The sequence below is a fragment of the Callithrix jacchus genome, chromosome 4, assembly GCF_049354715.1.
Source record: "Callithrix jacchus isolate 240 chromosome 4, calJac240_pri, whole genome shotgun sequence".
In the NCBI taxonomy this organism is placed as follows: domain Eukaryota; kingdom Metazoa; phylum Chordata; class Mammalia; order Primates; family Cebidae; genus Callithrix; species Callithrix jacchus.
In genome coordinates, this window is record NC_133505.1 from 128,772,779 (window position 1) to 128,788,531 (window position 15,753).

The following is a 15,753-nucleotide window of genomic DNA, read 5'->3' on the forward strand; positions in this document are numbered from 1 at the left end:
TGCTAACATTGGAATTTTTAGCTATCCACTTAAGACACTGAAAATAATACAGGTATTAGTATAGACTGTGAAAGATAATTATATTTTTCTCTTAACCCTATGAAGTCAATAATCAAAAGACATTAAAGTTCATCAGCTTTATTGTTTTAAAAGTGTTTATGGAGGCCTTAGCTGTCAGATGTATAGATTCTATTTAATTCACAGAGAAATAAAACCATATAAAAGTAAATAATCCTAATGATTCAAAAAATCAGATACTTGATATTAATGCACTATTACTGACTCCAAGTTCAGACTAACATATCTGTCGTTCAAACAATAGAATGAAAGTTAAAGTTAATCAGTTTTATTATTTTTAAAGTGTAGTTATATTTAAATATAACCATACCCATGTATTTTGGTTGGTTCAATTTCTTATTACAGATGAACTCAAGAGAAAAATACATCTGCTTAATATTTGTGTGGATATATGAATCACTTATAATAATATTTTAAATACAATAAAAAAACAAATAAAAAGTGCTTAATACTGGGATAGTTCTCACTGACAGTACAGAATAAAAAAGAAGAGAAAACATCTCTTCTTCTTAGAACTTTTTACCTTTGTTAGGTCCCTAAGCAATTTTGCCCTAAAGCTATTTTACATAAAGATTTTCAATATAATTAGATAGTTTAATCGCATTAGTTCTAGTTTATGCCTCTTCTAGATCAATTATTACATGTTAATTGTTTTAAGTACTTCCTCTCACTACCAAAGGTGTCCTAGTTTGAATGACAAATTAAATGGTTATCCTAAATATGATGGATTTTGATAGTTCTCAAGAATGGTAGCTAGCATAAGGACATTACTCCAAGAAAGGGCATGATTCTGTCTCTGCGAGACAAATTAATAATACAATAAAAGACAGGAGGTCACTCTCTGAATACTACAGCTAAACATTTTCATCAATTGCCATATAAATAATAAAGGCTTAGAGCCTACTCGAACTTCTAGTGAAAGTGCATGAAAATATTTCTAGTAGGTTAAAATGTATTAATTCCCTACTTATTGTCTCACTTATTATTCAAAGCTGGTTTGTATGTATAATTAGTACTGCCTCCAATTTACAGATAAGAAAATTGAAGCTTACAGATTGTAAGCAATTTACTCAAAGTTACACAGCTAGAAAGCCATAGAAGCAGAATCCAAACTTAAAACTGATATTTGGACTAGAGCTCTCTATGACTTGCTATACTGATAGCCCATGAATACAAAAAATATCCTCTTAGGTGGTCTTATAATAGCAGAAAATCCCTGCTTCACCTATTCCCAACAACCCCACCACAACACCCATCATCAATCTCAGAAACTCTTTTCTTAGAGAGCCATTCCCTCTGGCTTTGTTTAGCTAGTGTGTCGTTAGAAAATTCGTGGTTGCCATCCCATTGCTTATTCTTCCCCTTACCTTTTAAATAGTTCCTCCTTTACATTTTCAGAGTCATGTATTTATGATGAAGCTGACACCGCCTTCACATCTAAGAGTGAAGTATATGACCTGAGATCAGCTAATTTAGTGCATTCCTTTCCTTTGGCCATAAGGTTTGGCCTATAGATGGGCAAGTGATGAAACCTCAGGCCTCAGTGTTTGCAGTCAGAATATTGGCACATAGACTCTTTTACAGGCTAGACATGAACAAGAACGTATGGAGTCTTGGGAGCTACCAGCATCCATTCAGGGATCTTAAAGGTAACACCACTAATGTAGAGCCAGGAGAAATTGGGTCCTAGGTGGCATTTGATAAGCCACTGGGTCAATCTTCACTTGTCTTTGGCTTTTTATTTATGTGGGTGTATTTTTTTTTTTTTTTTTTTTTTTTTTTTTTTTTGAGACGGAGTTTCGCTCTTGTTACCCAGGCTGTAGTGCAATGGCGCGATCTCGGCTCACCGCAATCTCCGCCTCCTGGGTTCAGGCAATTCTCCTGCCTCAGCCTCCCAAGCAGCTGGGATTACAGGCACCCACCACCGTGCCCAGCTAATTTTTTGTAATTTTAGTAGAGACGGGGTTTCACCATGTTGACCAAGATGGTCTCGATCTGTTGACCTCGTGATCCACCCGCCTCGGCTTCCCAAAGTGCTGGGATTACAGGCTTGAGCCACCTCGCCTGGCCCATTTCCATGTCTTATATCATTCTAGCCTCATAACAATTCTGTAAGATAGGTATTATTATTACTGCTTTACAGATTCCTTTAAAAGCTGAGATGATTTTCCAAAGATTATCAATCTAAAAAATGGCTAAGAACAAGGATTCAAAATGAAGTCTTTTTTATTTCTACCACCCCAAGCATAACTGGATTTCACCTACTAATAAAATTGAATAATGGCCTTAGTTCTCTAAGGAAGCTAAAAATCATGGGAAATACCATCAGTGTATTCATATTTACCTGGGAGTATAATACAGAAATGATGCTTTTAAAAGAAATATGTGCTTAACTATTTGTATGCTACCTTTAACACCTAGTGATAGACTTAGATTCTTTTCTTGAATCACCTAAGTTAACTATATCTGGTTTTCTTCTTCAGAGGATTCTCCATGCCTAGAAAAGGCTCTTTGATCATTTGGGGTTTTTTTTCCAGTCCCTACCATTAAATGGAAATTGCTCAAACTTCCAAATAACAATAATATTTTAAAATAATAGCATTTAAATACTCATCAACAATGCAGTGATTAGATATCATTATGATTGTTATATAGATGAGACCAAAGCTTAGAGAAATTAAATGACTTTCCCAAGGCCACACGTTTACTAAGTGACAGAGCAAGGATGTTATCCCCAATATGTCAGATTCCAAAGATCCTGCCTTAACTAGATATGCTACGACACTCCTGTCTTCATGTTTTTTGCCCAAGCCCCATTTTGTTAGAACTTCATCCTGCAAGTGTTGCATGCTGCTCTCCCACCATCCAGCTCCACCACCCTCATTATGAGATCAACTCTAGTTTCTAATGTTCTTATTCTTTTCTGCCAAACAAAAATTAACGTTTTTTTCTCATGATCTACCCTGAAATTTAAGAGTCACATAAGTTAATCATTGCTAATGGGCTGATATTTAACATGTAACATCTTCTCTCAGAGACCATAACATTTTTATAAATGTAAAGAGATATTACAACACACTAACTTATTAATCATATGATGATTATTGCAGGACACTATTAAATACTACAAACTAAACATGTGTCAGTGGGGCTGGAGGCATGGGAGTCAGCAAAAGGGCGGCATTTTGGGTCAACTGCATTCTAACATTTGTAAAAACTACTGCCTGAACCTCTCAGTCTACCTCTATGTACACTAGATATAGCTACTGCCTGTCCATCACTAATTTTATGTATGAGAATAGCTCAAGTAGAATAATAGGGATTAAAAACCTTCTGTATATTCACCCCAAAAGTATAAAGAATAGGAATAAGTTTGCATTGTTCTAACTAAAGAGCTTAATGGTCTGCTGCCTGCTCATTGAACCACATATCTGTAGAAGATAAACAACTGTGGGATGATTTACAGGTTTGCTGACTGTGTGAGAAAGTAAACAGAGGCAAATTAAGAAAGTCTATAAGAATAAACAAACACTTGGAATTAATGGTCTGTAAAATCTCAAGTTCTCTGCTATAGAATAATAATGCAAATCACTTTCCTAATTTCACTTAGTTTGCAAAAATTGTATTCAGAACATAATATTTTCAGTGTTCTGTCCTGATATCTCAAAAACATTTGATCCCTCAGAGGCAATCTCTGAACTTGTGTCATTGCTTTGCAAATCACTAGACCAAGAGAATATACCTTGTAGCTATAGGAAAACAGATCACCAGGCAAACGAAAGGAAAGCAAAAATTATTTCATTTATTTTAATGTCATGCTTTAGTCATTCTTGGCCTGTAGCCTGATTTTCACTGGATTTTTAATGAGATTTGCATCTCTGCCCATTTGTGTGAACTTATTTTCATGAGAATGTTAGTACCCATACCGACTTTACTGCAAGTCATTCCTGCAGAAACAGGTACAGCATCACCAAAAAAGGAAGTTGTCAAATCCCTTCATAGAGTAGTCAGGTTCCATCAATCAAAAGGTTGGTGTTCAAATCAAATCTGTGGCAAAAGTGTAACAGAAAGTCTAATTTTACACATTGCAACAGACATGCTGTTCAGAAACTCTTCAAATTGTTCTGGATAGTTTGGTACTTTTCTAAGTTAAAACATCTTTCTCTTTAATATCCAGAAATGTTCTTCCCTTGATTCTTAAGATCTTTCCCAATCCATGGCCAAAGAGATTTACTTTGAGTATAATAGATACCAAAACTACTACCAAATAGTGTCAATTCTGCCTTGTTTCTCTTGTCCCTCCATTTCTCTCCATCATCACTGACACAATCCTACTCCAAGATAACAGGATCTCTCACCCATGTCTCTGGGATATCATCCTAACTTATTCTCTCTTCTAATTCCATCCACTTTTCCCTCTGCAATTGAAGTTTTTAAAACCTAATAATGATGTCATGTCTTCTACCCACAATACATCTTCTTAACTTCCTATTTTCTTTAGGATAAGGAAATATAGGATAAGCTCTGTGTATCCAGAGCTTAGCACATAAAAGAATCCCACTAAATATTTATTGAGTGAATTAATGAAGATGATTAGACTCTTTGATTTTTGCTTTTATAGTAGAACTTTCCAAGAAAAACTTGCCAAATTCTGATATGAGTGCCCACCCATTTGTCACTATCTTCAGAAATAGACTCTAATTTCTATTGAATTTGCAGATTTCAATGTCCATTTTAAGCACAAGTGGAATGCAAAATTGAGTATTTTGAACACAATTGATGTGTTCCTAGAAAAAAAATACATCTAAGTACATGTGAATATTTATCTGCAGACTAATATACTTTCACTCATATGATGGGTGCTTCATTCTTATTGCTTAGGGAAATAAAGGGAAAAAGTAAATCTGTGTGTCTATGTGTGAATATACATGTACATAATTATTATAAAATAACTATATGTTAAAGATATATATGCTCCCATTTCTGACTTACCTCATTTGTTTGGAGTAATTCTCCTTTTTGCTTTTTTTTTTTTTTTATCATTTCATCCTTTTACTGTGTATTTTCCCCCATCAACTCTACTGAACTTTACCAGAAATTGTTTGTTGATTTAGTGACAGGTACTTCAAACTTAAAATGTTGCAAATGTAATCCACAAATAATATGTGGTTTAGATTTTGCTTGATAAAACAACATCAGGCTCAGTTTAAAGGTCCTAGGCAAAACATTAAAGAGACAGGTGGGGAAATAATCAATGCTAATGAATCAGGAGCATCTAAAATGCACACAGCATCTTAAACATTTTTTGCTCTACATATTGCTTAAATGAGAAATATGTACAATCACATAATTTAATTTTTGCTTTTGTTTATAATTTTTATTAGGAAAGTATTACCTCATAAACTAAAGAGAATAGTTCAATGAACTTCTACATACTTCATATGATTTGGCTGTGTTCCCACCCAATTATCACCTTGAATTTTCATAATTACTGCATGACAATGATGGGGCCAGGTAGAATAACTGAATCATGGGGCAATTTCCCCCACACTCTTCTCATAGTAGTGAATAACTCTCATGAGATCAGATGGTTTTATAAATGGGAGTTCCCCAGCACATGCTCTCTTGCCAGTCACCACCTAAGACATTTGAGAGCAAATGACTTTGCTCCTCATTTGACTTCTACCTTGATTGTGAGGCCCCCTCAGCAATGTGGAACTGAGTCAATTAAATCTCTTTATTTTATAAATTACCCAGTCACAGGAATGTCTTTATCAGCAGCATAATAACAGACTATTATAGTAAACTGATACCAGCAGAATGGAGTGCTATGATAAAGATACCCGAAAATGTGGAAGCAACTTTGGAACTGGGTGACAGGCAGGCCGAGGTTGGAACAGTATGGAGGGCTCAGAAGATAACAGGAAATAGTGGGAAAGGTTGAAACTTCCTAGTGACTTGTTGAATGGCTTTGAACAAAATACTAATAGTGATATGGACAATGAAGTCCAGATTGAAGTGGTCTCAGATGGAGATGAGGAACTTGTTGGGAACTGGAATAAAGGTGACTCTTGCTGTGTTTTAGCAAAGACTGGTGACATTTTACCTCTGCATTAGAGATTCGTGAAATTTTGAACTTGAGAGAGATGATTTGGGGCATTCGGCAGAAGAAATTTCTAAGTGAAAAAGTATTCAAGAGGTTACTTGGATGCCATTAAAAGCATTCAGTTTTATATATTCAAAAGATATGGTTTGGAAAGCTGGCTATATAAATTTACATAAATGATAAGAAGCCAAATGTTAAATGCCAAGACAATGGGGAAAATGTCTCCAGGACATGTCAGAGGTCTTCACAGCAGTTCCTCTCATCACAGGCTGAGAGGCATAGAAGGAAAAAATGTTTTGTGGGTCTGGGGCCTTGATGTTTTCTGCAGTCTCAGGACTTGGTGCCCTGCATCCCAGCTGTGGCTAAAAGGGGGCAATGCAGAGCTCAGGCTGTTGCTTCAAGGGGTGCAATCCCCAAGCCTTGGCAGCTTCCATGTGGTATTGGGTCTGGAGGTGCATGGAAGTCAAGAATTAAGATTTGGAAACCTTGACCTAGATTTCAGAGGATATATGGAAACACCTGGATGCCCAGGCAGAAGTCTACTGCAGGGGCAGAGCCCCTGTGGAGAACTTCTGCTAGGGTAGTGCAGAAGGGAAATGTGGGGTTGGAGCCCCCACACAGAGACCCTATTTGGTCACTGCCTAGTGGAGCTGTGAGAAGAGGGTCACTGTCCTCTAGACCCCAGAATGGTAGATGCACTGATAGCTGCAACATGCACCAGGAGAAGTTGCAGACACTCAATGACAGCACATGAAAGCAGCCAGGAGGGGGGCTGTACAAAGTTACAGGGGCAGAGCTGCCCAAGGTCATGGGACCCCACCTCTTGTATTGACATAACCTGGATGTGAGCCATGAAGTCAAAGGATATCATTTAAGAGCTTTAAGATTTGACTGCCTGGTTGGATTTTGGAATTGCATGGGGCCTGTAGCCCCTTTGTTTTGTCAAATTTCTCCCATTAGGTGTATTTACCTAATGACTGTACCTCCATTGTATCTAGGAAGTAACCAACCTGCTTTTGATTTTACAGGCTTATAGGCAGAAGGGACTTGCCTTGTCTCAGATGAGACTTTGGACTATGGACATCTGAGTTAATGCTGAAAAGAATTAAGACTTTAGGGGACTGTTTGCAAGGTACGATTGGTTTTGAAATTTAAGGACAAGAGATTTTGGAGGGGCCAGGGACAGAATTATATTGTTCGGCTGTGTCCCACCCAAATCTCACCTTGAATGGTAAGAATCCCCACATGTCAAGTGTGAGACCAGGTGGAGATAATTGAATCATGGGACAGTTTCTCCCATACTGTTCTCATGGCAGCTAATAAATCTCACAAGACCCGATAATTTTATAAATGGGAGTCTATTCCCCTGCACATGCTCTCTTGCCTGCCACCATGTAAGACATAATTTTGCTCCTCATTTGCCTTCCACCACTATTGTGAGGCCTCCTCAGCCATTTGGAACTGTGAGTAAATTAATTCTATGTCCTTTATAAATTACCCAGTCTCAGGTATGTCTTTATTAGCATTATGAGAATAGACTAATACAATACCCATCAGTCAGATTCAATAATTATGAAACTTTACCACATTCATCTCATCTATCTTTTATTCCCAGATACTGTACCATTTCTTCCACATAATAGTAGTCACTGTTAAATATTATATAGACTTTTCCTTTCCTAATCACAGTGACAATATTATGACAAACGGGAAAGTCAATCAATCCTTCATATTGTCTTTTTAGATTATGTTTGTTTGAATCAGGATCCAGCCAACACGTACACATCACATTGTTATGACTCTTAAATATCTTTTAATCCAGAGTGTATTCATGCCTTTAACTTACTACAGAAATCAGGTCAATCCTCCCATAGACTGTCCTAAATGCTTGACTTGTCTATTTGTTTGAGGAACATTTAGCTTGTACTTCTAGTCTTATGGTTTGTTTTTAAAATAAAATGTCACTAAATGAAAGTAACTATTTGCCAAAGAGATGTTTAAATATTGAAAAATAGTAATTTACAGTACTGATACTGTATTTTAATTTTTGCAAGTTAATTATGTATAAATACTCAATGAACTATTACTATTTGTATTTTGATTCAACCTACTTTAATATTAGTCCAAGAGCAGAAGTGAGCATCATCCTTCAGAATGAAGCCATCACATGATTGGAATACAAGTCTCTGGAGATATGGAGACAGGAATAAAGGTAGGAGCTGACAGACAGCAATGTAACAGAGATGAAAAAGCAGGCAGCCATTACAGAGTCATACAGTCCTGAGTCCTAATCCTGTCTTTGCCATTAACTGTGTGATCTTAGGTAGGCTACCTGAAGTATTCAAGCCTCAGTATTCTTACTTGTACAACAGAGGTAAGCTAATCCTACCAACATTTCAGAGTTAATGTAAGAATTAACTAAAAGAATATATTGCATGTGTTTGTGTATTGCCTAGCACATAAAGGTTCTATTTTAAAAATATAGAGAATGTAAATGAGATATAAAATAAAGCAGATTATAGATTCATCTATTGCTTTTCCTCTCTACCTATTAAAAAATCTCTAATGTAGACCACTTATTTTATTTACTTTCTTATATTACCACATATAAAATGTTAATGTTTTTATCATTGACAGTTTCTCCTGGCAATCCCATGACTTTATATACACATCATTTATTTTTCTATTTTTATTTTTTTCACTTATTACCATTTAACATGTATATATCTCTGTGTGTGTGCATGTGTGTGTGTGTTTTCTTTGTTTATTTTTTAAGAGACAGAGTCTCCTGTTGCCCACACTGGAGTGCAGTGGTGGCACAATCATAGTGCGCTGTAACCTCAAACTCCTGAGCTCAAGCAATTGTCCTACCTCAGCCTCCCCAGTACTGAGAACTAAAGGCATGTGCTACCATCCCTGGACAACTTTTAAAAAACTTTTTTTGTTTATATGATGTCTTAACTGTGTCTTGACCAGCAAGGAAGCTCAGCTACTCAGAAGGCTGAGGCAGGAGAATCTCTTGAACTCCTGAGGCGGAAGTTGCAGTGAGCCAAGATTGGGCCACTGCACTCCAGTCTAGGCGAAAGAGCAAGACTCCATCTCAAAGAGAGAGAGAGAGAGAGAGAATTCCTAGAGACACACTAGCAAGACTAGGAACAACGACAGAAGTAGCAGATTCAAGCAGATGACTGTGGCAGTTTAGGACAAGTCACTGCAGACAGAAGCCAGTTAATGGAGATGTGAATAACGAACACATAAAGACAAGTGGAAATAACTAATTAGAAATCTCTGTGACCAAATAGTGAGGTGACCACATGGAATGGAGCAGAACCTGGCAACAAACCTACACAGAAAGAGTTTTTTTCCGGAGACTAAGAAACTGGATTGGTGCAAGAAACTGGTAGAACAGTGGGAGGAGTGGATGAGAGCAAGCATGGACAACCACATCCCTTGCCAAGCAAACATCAGCTCTAGAAAAGCTGGTGAGGTTGGGTTGGATAGAAGCAACTTCTGTAGTGCTATATAGAAATTATACCTTTGCTTGTGGTCATGGTGCTTCTAGAATGGTCCTTCCTAATTCACCCCACTTAAAGTGGTTCCTAATCATTATAATTTTCAAGGTTCTGTGAACTACCTGAAACATATATAAAATTATAGGCAAATATATTCATATTAATATTTATTATCTTGAGTCAAAGCTTCTCATTAGGCTGTAGAACTCAAAGCTTGGGAAGAAGAAAATGAGCAGGAGCAAGAGGAAGAGCAGGAATACAAGAAATAATTTTCATGGAGTGCAGCCTGCACACAGAATGGTGTTAAGAGTCTTATCTGAATTAGCAACTCAAATCCTCATAGTTGCAAGAGCTAAGTACTGTTATTATCCTCATTTTACAGTCAAGCAAAACACCGTGTGCAGCTTGCCCAAATTCACACTGCTCATAGTCAGGACTATCAACTGTAAAGCCCAAACAGATGTCCACTGTGTTATACTGTCCTCTTGGAAACCAAAAACTATCAAAAGCCACTCACCTACATAGATGGGAATGACAGTTCTAGCAGCATTTTTTTTTCTTTTACCTCTCTTGGATGGATGAAATCTGATCTAGCAGCAATTTTTAAAAAATAAAATGAGTTTCAACACAGTCAAGAAGACAATAATAAAAGTCAGTATTTACCAATATTTTTCAAGATGCTTAATTTACATTTCATGAGTTATCTAGGCCATGACAATATCTGGCCTTATAGATAGCTTCTGTGTTGGTTTTGATTGCTGCTTCTCTAGAAAAAAATAGAAAGCTGTTTGAAACAACTTCAAAGCCATGAAGAAAATGTGTTTTAATTTTGCAGTCTGTGTCCATTTAATCTTGGTGACTCAAATGGCAAGCGCTGATTATAACTCAGAGTTCTGGACTTCTTGTTCATTGCTTCTACCCTTAGGGACTTCTAATTTTCCTGAAACTTAGACTAGAACTTGTGGAAACAGCAACAGTAGTGCAAAAAAAGCTAAAGAAAATGAGTGTATCTGGGGAGCCTTATCAAAAGAGAGAAACATTCTTTCCTTTCATCAACTCGGGGGATTCTAGCAAACTGTCTGCCAACTTTCGTGTTTTTGCCATTATTTTTTTCAGTTGGACTTACTGCATCTCCCATTGGTGAAACCTCCGGGCATGCTTTCAAGGTTGTGAAATCAAAGCCCATCCCTGTTGCTAGAGTTTACAATCAAAAACACGCAGAACAAATACAAAAATAAGCCTCATCACACAGGACTGGCAAACTCAGGGAAAACCTCGAACTTAATTATTTTGAAAACCTAAAATGAAGGATATGTTTCAGAAAAGGAAGAGATGGCAATGAGGTAGATATAGGCACCTGGGCTTCAAAGATGTGGAGCTGTCAAAAACAGGTTTCTTTTCCAGATTACAATTTTGGACAGCCACTAGGATTCATTCTTTTGCAGAAGTGCATTCTGCCTTTTGGAAGGAAAATATTATCTTCACCCATCTGAATTACTCAAGGCAAACTCTGAAGCCAGTAACATCCATAATCATGTTATCATAAGAGACAACATAGAGCCTTAGAAAATGAATGTCATGATACAACTCTGTGAAACACATAGTCAGGTTCTCTATGTCATATTAACATATCCATAGTGACCTGACCAACTCAACTCCTATGCTATATTTCTGTCTTTCTCAATATAAGAATTATCGCTGTTATAGAATAAGGGAATTATCAATGTTATATAAATCTTCTGCTAGCACTGAGTTATTTGGCGTGTGTCAACCATTCATCATCTGTACACAGAAGCTGCATACAGAATCCGCGTAGACTCAACTACCTGATTCATTACAGTGTTCAAATGAAAAAATGCCCAGAGCGTCTGCAAAATAAAGTTCTTTGCACAAAGCTTACCACATAATACAAACCCAAGAAATCTTGGCTATTATTTAATAATTGTTAATTTTTCATGATTCTCCCTCTGACATTAACATTTGAAAAAATATCTTCAGGAAATCATAGGTAGAGACAACCAAACCCTTAGGAAGTTTTATCAGCTTGCAAGGCAACTAACATACACCAAAGATATATCATTCTATTCAATAGGGGGAAAAAAATCAAAGATTTCACAACCTCTCTTCCTGCTTCATTTCAGTATTTAACAACCTTGTCAGGAAATTCCTCAATTATTCTAACGTAACTACCTCACACTGAAGTTTAAGTTTATTTCCTCATGTTTTGGCTTCAGTGGAGATAAAGAACAGATGGTCACTCTCCTTTGCATCATAATAATAATGTTTTATGGGTACAAAGACTTAGTAAATCTTTTCATGATTATTTTCTTTACCACAATAAAGTCTAGTTCATTAAACATCATCAGTAGCACTATATTTGAATATAGCAGACAAGTGTTAAAAATAAGAAAATGCATCTATTATTAGTAATATGCACAAAAGATTCTCAAATTTGGCTATTTTGAGCAACCATCGGCATACACTATATCTCAGCAGGGTAGCAAATGATGTTTTTGGGGATTTACTTGAAGAAGAGAAAATTCTTTTGTTTTTTTTTTTCTTTTTTTTTATTGCATTTTAGGTTTTGGGGTACATGTGCAGAGCATGCAAGAAGAGAAAATTCTTAATTAAGCAATAGTAGGATGACTTCTACAGAAAAATTAAAATGAAGAATAAATTATGCAGAAAAATTAAAACACTGAAATAGAGTTTGTCATATTTTTGAATTCACGTCTAACTTAAAAGAAAACTGGATGTTTTAGATTACTTTACATAGGATAATATAAACTTCAGAAGAAATTATAAAGAATTATATTTCATAGAAACAAAACCACAAAGTTCTAAGAAAATAATACCTATCATCAATGAGCCTTTGATAAGACTGATGAAATTAGCAAACATCTGTTAACTTAGCTAAGAATATTGAGAGTATGTCAACTATCAAGTGTAAGGTAAAAACAAAATTTTTACTAAAAATTAGAATGTCTCAAACATGGAGAGCTAGAACATTTTTGCACACATTTTAAAGTAAAAGAAAGACTTTTGGCATCAAAAAGGCAATTCACTTATCTATATCTTCAGGAATTAAATGTTGTCATTTTGGTTGCTTGTCATTTTATTGTATTTCTCTTTTCTGTGTGTTTTGTCCCAGTATATTTGTTGTCTCTCTCTCTATGTCACTTTCATATATCCAGAAACCTTTAAGCTTTCAAAAAACTGTTCACTTATAAAATTAAATTCTATTCCTATTAATCAATCATATATATTAAAAATTTTAAGAATTCAATCTAAAAAATGACTGTCTCCCTATTACTCTGAGATAGAATGTTGATGTTTTACAAGTCTGCTCTAATTTTCACAGGAGTAGACAAACCTACACACAGAGCTGAACATTACATATTTTCCTAACTTGCTTTCTACAGGTTTTTATACTCACCCAAATGCAACATGCTTTTTCCTAGGAAACGTTCTCAGTTTTTTAAACTGTTCATTTCAGGAAAACTTAATCTACTTGTATGGGTCTGTCTTGTGGACCATCTTACACAGTAACATAAAAAGCAAATTTAATTCATTTAAATTATAGTTAAATTTATTTCTAAAACACAAATATATCTTTGTTCACATAAATGGATGTATGTTCATCTCACATGTGTGACACATTTGCTGTTAAGAACTCACAGCACCAATATATCCATATTTGTGTTAACAGAACATGCTCACTTCCTTTTCCTAATTCCTGCATATTTTGTTCTATACTTGTTCTATAACCATACCATGTAAAATTACAGCTTCACATTCATCAGTGGAAACAGGTAAGCTATGTGCATGTCAAAAATCTTATTTTATTTTAAAGAATTTCAAACAAATTTTAAAGAACTCTTTTAAAATCCCAAATTGTGTTAGACTCCTCTTTTGAATATTTTCATGACACCTCCTACTTCTTGTTTGCCATAATTAGCATCATTATAATTGTTAAATTACTTTGTAATTACTTGCTTATATTTTTAAATTTACATTGAAATTATTTGTTTTATCTCTCTCTCCCCTGAAAGCATCTAAATTCCTTGGGTGAAAGAATCACATCTCTATTGTTCACTAGTGCATTGTCTGCATAATGCAGGTACTGGAATATTTATCAAATAAAAGAATTAGTTAATAGTCCAAGTTTCTGACTTCTAATTAAAACATTGGGAATAATGTTTTGCAGCTCTAAGATATGGCCTGTGGAAAGTTGAATTCTTGGCACTAAAATCAAATTCATTTGGACAGCTGATACTTACAATTTCCAGTTCTGTTATTGACTGTGATACCAGTTAATGATAGAGAGTAAGGATACTTTTCTCTGGCTCATTGAGCACTTTTATAAATGAGAGAAATTGACTTTCCTGATAGTCTCTTTTATTTTAAATCATTTTAAAGTGTTTGAATGACAGTTATGTCATAAAGTTATTTCATCAAGCATCTTTACATAAAATAATTTTGCAGTGCAAATCATGTCCCTGGAGATGTTTATATAAACTCCTTCACTAAGTCAACAGAAAGCAGATGCTTCTCTTGTCCTCACATGTCAGAATTGTAAAGGCATTCTACTATATAAGTTGTGTATTACTTTATGTTCACTATATCCATGACAGTGTAAAACTAATTATGGGGAAAATTCCTGGAGCTCATTAGCTTTCACCTTCCCTTTAGGACCAATTATATAAAGAAAATCAGTTTCCATAAATAAGTGCTTTTGACTCGTCTCTATCTTATTTGGTGTTAGTAAACATGAATATTTACTTGAACTTGTCAACTTTTGAACAAGGTGTCCTGCTTCCAAAAGTATTTATTTGGATTCTGGCCCACCGACAATTAAAAAAAAAAAAAAAAAACCACAGATGTCAGAAACCAGCCTGGATAACACAGTTATGCCAAGACCTATCTGACTAGCAGTCAGAGGGCAACCTACAGAGGGTCATATCTCCAAAACATTTCTCTCTGTTTCTTTAAATATTTCTCTCTCTTTCTGTTTTCAAACAGCGCTGGGAAAGTTTCAAATATTTGGGGCCTGGAGAGCTAATGTTCTTATTCTATTAAAACTTATTAACAGAAAAATCCTTTCTCATCAATGCCAGTTATCCAATCCAAAGAATGATATTCATCACAAAGACTTATCTTACTCATAGCAATCTTAACACATGTAACTAATTTAACATGAAAATAAGGAAGATCCAAGATATTTAAGTAAATTTATTTGAAAGGCAATAGGAGTGTGGATGACTCTTTCTTGTCAACTCTAATAAAGTCTTCAAAAGCAATGTAACTTGAACCATCAGTGGCCTCCATTTGTCTAATACACAGTGAAAGCCTTCGCTAGCCTCTCCAGTGGATGATTTGACAAAATAAAACTCGCGACTTAAACCATATTATATGGTACATTAGGCAGAAAATGCCAAGAGCAGAAGGCAATCATCAGATGCGGGATCTGTGAAGCAAATTTACTGGAACTGTTAGTAAATTTACTGGATCATTGCTTTTGGAATTCAACATAAATCATGCAGGTCATTGTATTTTTTAAAAGTGTGTAACTGCCTAGATGCAATGCCGAAGAATGATAGCAGAATGCCCCTGATATTGCTTTTATTGAGAATGCCCAGCATTTAGCTCAGCTTTTCCTTTCAGATCCAGTCAAATGCAATTCAATCCTTATTCAAATAAAGGGCATAGGATAGTCTTTCAAAACCAATAATACAAAATTGCTTTTGGAAAGCTGAATAGAAAATACACCTCCATTTGCGTATCTTAGTATATAGCTACCACAGATTGTGGTCCTACATTTAATTTGAGTCAGCTCTCCAGCCAAAAGTGCTTCTCAGGAGCAAATGCCCAATAACAGAAAGTTACTGCCATCTACAGGCTTCCTGGAACTTTAGCCTAACTATTTAAACATTTTTTTTTTAATTCAAAGAACCAAGAATCCCTACAGAAAACAGATTTGATGTATCAGCCTATATTACCGGAAAACAAAAATCTTAGAAAGCTCCTTGCTTACTAGAACCTTCCAGATAATCTCTG